Source organism: Bison bison, unplaced genomic scaffold, assembly GCF_000754665.1.
Source record: "Bison bison bison isolate TAMUID 2011002044 unplaced genomic scaffold, Bison_UMD1.0 scf7180017864163, whole genome shotgun sequence".
Lineage (NCBI taxonomy): Eukaryota > Metazoa > Chordata > Mammalia > Artiodactyla > Bovidae > Bison > Bison bison.
This window is the reverse complement of record NW_011494735.1, coordinates 12,553,300-12,557,828: the sequence shown is the minus strand read 5'-3', so window position 1 is coordinate 12,557,828 and position 4,529 is coordinate 12,553,300. Positions and strand designations below refer to the sequence as shown.

The following is a 4,529-nucleotide window of genomic DNA, read 5'->3' as shown; positions in this document are numbered from 1 at the left end:
GGAGAATTTCAAAGATTACAAGGATGTGAGATAAATCAGATTTAACTGACTACAAATTAAACAAGAAAAATTAATTTCAGCATCTCCCAGTCCACTGAGGGTAGACTATGACTCTCTAATTTTCTTTTATTTTTTAAATTTTATTTTATTTTTTAACTTTACAATATTGTATTGGTTTTGCCATATATCAAAATGAATCCACCACAGGTATACATGTGTTCCCCATCCTGAACCCTCCTCCCTCCTCCCTCCCCATGCCATCCCTCTGGGTCGTCCCAGTGCACCAGCCCCAAGCATCTAGTATCGTGCATCGAACCAACCCATTGTGGATTTAGATAAAACCCTGGGTAGAGTATTCTGAAGAAGTTCAACTTGGTAGTGAATGCAAAAGCCCTAATAGTTCCTGATTTAAATGAAAATGCCATATAATGTTTGATGGTTAAAGTGACTAGCATTTCTGCAGCAATGGTTGGTTAGTGTATCATAATACTCTTTGAAATGAATATGAAACTTACTAGAATGGTGTAATCTACACAGTAGATGTTGGGTGCATACATACATGCTTAGTCAATCAGTCGTGTCCAACTCTCTGTAACCCTTTCAACTGTAACCCTTTCAACTGTAACCCAGCATGCTCCTCTCTCCATGGGATTTTTCAGGCAAGAATACTAAAGTGGATTGCCATTCCTTCCTCCATAGAATCTTCCTGACCCAGGGATCAAACCCATATCAACCTGTGCCTTCTGCATTGCAGGTAGATTCTTCACCCACTGTGCCACCAGGGAAGCCCAGATGTTGTGTAAAGGGGCACTAACATAAGAAAGAAATGGTAATCCAACTATGAAAGGTGAAAGATTTGGTGATTCTATCATATGCAAGTTTAAAACAGTTGCAGAAATTTCATAAAGCTATTAACTTCCATTGAGCTTAGTTTCTTACTATCTTCTACAATATTTAACTTTCTGACAGAGCTGGTGGTAGTGAAGAAATGAAAAAAAGATATTACCTATTTATATCCATTTTTAGAGGATAATTCAAGTATTCAATATCAATTATAACACTCATTCTATAGAATGTTCTTTGTTATCTGATATATTTGTAAACTTTGATTTTCATGAGAGCAGAACATACATTTAATTTGTATTTGAACTTTCAGTGTCTAACATAGCACCTAGCCCATAGTAGGTGCAGAATATTTTTATTGCACAATTTAAGAAGCAAAATATTTAACTGAAACTTGCCCAAGGTTACAGTCATCACTTCAAAAGGTAGAGGGAGAGAGAAAAAGAAAAGCTGTTTTCACCATAGACTTTGCTGACTCAATATTTATCCACTGTATTTATATGTTTCTCTGTATGTGTTTTTCTGTCAATTTAGTTTCATTATGCTCTGAAGATTAGATTCTACCAAAGGCAATTGAGAATTGTTCTCGCTTAATTAGGAAAGAGCTATTTGAGTCCTGATCCCCACCTTGAAAATTGTCTCACAATTGCTTTTAGAGATAGATATAAAATACATCTGAAGATCTTATTAGTATCATTTTGCTATTGTCAGTAATTACTTAACATTAGTAAAATCACTCAGTTAAGGTAAACTTGTATACAAAAGGTTGGCAATTCCCTAGACTTATCTCTCTTCTATAAATTATCTTTATTTCATGAAAATTTCTAGTCTTGTAAATATAATGTTGAACTAAATTGTTTGGGGACTTTTATTTTTCACTTTGTAATGTCACAAAAAGAAACTTATGTTTATAAATTTCTCATAACAAAGTTTTTTTTTTTTTTTAATGCGTCACTAATTCTGTCCTTCCCACCACCCTCCATCCCCAGCTTGAAAATAAAACCTACAAAATGAAAACAAAAATCAATCTTCTTTTATTTAGGAACAAATTAAATTGCCCTTCTAAAGTAATGATTTTTACCTTAAAGCAGTGGTAACTATCTTGTTGCTCTGTCAAGGCTTCTCACCTTCTTATCTTACAACAGTTAACCTTAATAATGCCTCACTTTCAAACTCTTCCTGACTTATGGCTCTTTAAGCACTTCTGTTAAGCTTGATCGTTTACTTATACTTGGTCTCTAATAGAGTCAGTGTCACTTTGAGGATTGTAACTGGATTCCACTGAAAATCAAGTTCTTCAGACACTCTGAAACTAATGTGTGTGTGTGTGTGTGTGTATGTGTTTTCTTTTCTAGTAATTGATATCCATATTAAATGGATTTTTACCATGTTATTGAATGTCTAGGCAAAATGATAGGATACCAAATTCTGATTTTTTTTTATTTTTTGGAGATGTGGTCATTTCATATTTGATAATACCTAGTGAAAATGTTGATAAGTATATAAATAAGAATGCATGGCCTCATAATACCAAACTTTAAAAATATATATTTTAATGTAGAAATTGCATTGTTAGAATCTGGAATTAACTTCTGTGCTTAGTCATTTTACCTGTGCGCATAGGTCAACTATTGTCCTAAGCTTTAATAATATGCCTAGTCATTAAAGAATTATGTACTACTTAGATGAATGACATTTATTTTAGAATATACCTTTTTTTTTATAATTAGTAACTCCCTCCCCCAGTTGTTATGTTCCAGTTGTTATGTTTGAAAATAGGAAAAATTTTAATAGATTAGCTTTAAATTTTACAACCATCATTGATTTCATATTTATAAATGACTGCTTTAATTGTCTTATTCTGAAAAGGAAGTACCTTCCTGGTTTTATCCCTCAGGATCTTAGCTAACCAAATCAGAATAACTATGGTTTTTGTAAAGTAAGTGTTGTGTATTTTTTTTTTTTTTTTGCCTAAGATTGGGTTAGCTACTTATTAAAGTCATTTGAGATCTTAAAATACCAAAAACAACAGTGAAAAAGTAAAAGTGTTAGTCACTCAGCATGTCCAACTCTTTGTGACCCCATGGACTGTAGTCCACCAGGCTCCTCTATCCATGGAATTCTCCAGGCATGAATAGAATGGGTTGTCATTCCTTTCTCCAGAGGATCTTCCCAACCCAGGGCTCCAACCTGGGTGTACTGCATTGCTGGCAGATTATTTACAGAGTCTGAGTCACAAGGAAAGCCCAAAGCAACAGCAGCACCTACATTATGTACAATGAGTACAGTATGTGTTAAGTACTCTACTAAATATTTTAAGTATTCTAACTTGTTTTATTTTCACAATAATTCTGTGAGGTAAGTAGTATAAACCTTACTAAAAGAAGAGGAAGTAAATCCTCAGAAAAGTTAATTTTCTCAATGTTACCATGACTAATAAATGGTAGATCAGGAATTCTGACTCAGATTCACTGCAGGTTACGTTTATAATTTCTGTACAGATAAGTGAAGGTTATTATGAGAAAAAATACAAATCCTAAATACAGAGAGAATATCAGAATTAGGCACAGGTTTCTTTCCATCAAGCTGAAGGAGATTATTACCTTGCTTTTATATAATAAATGGTGCAAGAATGAAAACACAGCTTCTCTTAAAGGTTGAGTAATATTTACTTTATACATTCACCATTCTTTTGATTAAGGAGAAAATCCTTTTATCAATACATGTACAACTTTTAACTTTCAGTATGCTGCTGCTGCTGCTGCTAAGTCACTTCAGTCATGTCTGACTCTGTGCGATCCCATAGACAGCAGCCCATCAGGCTCCTCTGTCCATGGGATTTTCTAGGCAAGAGTACTGGAGTGGGATGCCATTGCCTTCTCCGAACTTTCAGTATATTGCATATTAAAAAAAAAAAAATAGCTCTTCCCACGAAGGGGCTGGGAAGGAAGGTGGCGGCGCCCAGCAACTGGTGAGGAGAGAGGACACGGGGCTCCAAGGGGGCGGCTGGACTCTTGCGTGATGGCTGCATCCCCGCACATCTCTCCTCACGCCTCCTGACAGGATGGGGAGGAGGATGCATCTGGTATCTAGAAAGAAGAGCCACGCGGGAGTCACCTCGTAGATTTCTGCATCTTCTCAGGAACATCAATCAGCAGTGGGTCACATTTCAACACGTTAACTTCCTCCAGCTCATGTATGTCACACAACTAAACAGAAGCCTCAAGCAGCAAATAAAACCGAAGCCAGAACCAGCAGAATCTCCCTTCCTTGAAAAAACTTCTTTGGATGAGGCCAAAGCCGAAATATGCAAGATGAGACCTCTTGTCCCCCCCCGCCTGTCTCTGCCCAGAAAGCCAAATGAAAAAGCACTGATAGAACTAGAACCCACCTCAGTAATTGAGGGCTCCATAGTTCTGGGGAAAGAGATGAAAGAAGAGAAGCAGTGGAAAGAGATGTAGCTCCGTGCAGATGATTTGCCAGGAATTCTGGCCTGGCTGTCCAAAATCAAACTCACAGCCCTGGTCGTCAGCACCACCTCGGCCGGCTTCGTCCTGGCTCCATCGCCTTTTGACTGGTCCTGTTCCTGCTTACTGCTTGCTTTTGTTGGAACAGGCCTGGCTTCCTGCGATGCCAACTCCATCAATCAGTTTTTTGAGGTTCCGTTTGATTCAAACATGAACAAG

The 4,529-nt window shown here is 36.9% G+C and overlaps 1 pseudogene; it reads left to right on the top strand.

Moving 5' to 3' along the window:
• The first annotated feature begins 3,864 nt into the window (after positions 1–3,864).
• On the top strand, positions 3,865–4,529 carry LOC104989843 (annotated as a pseudogene).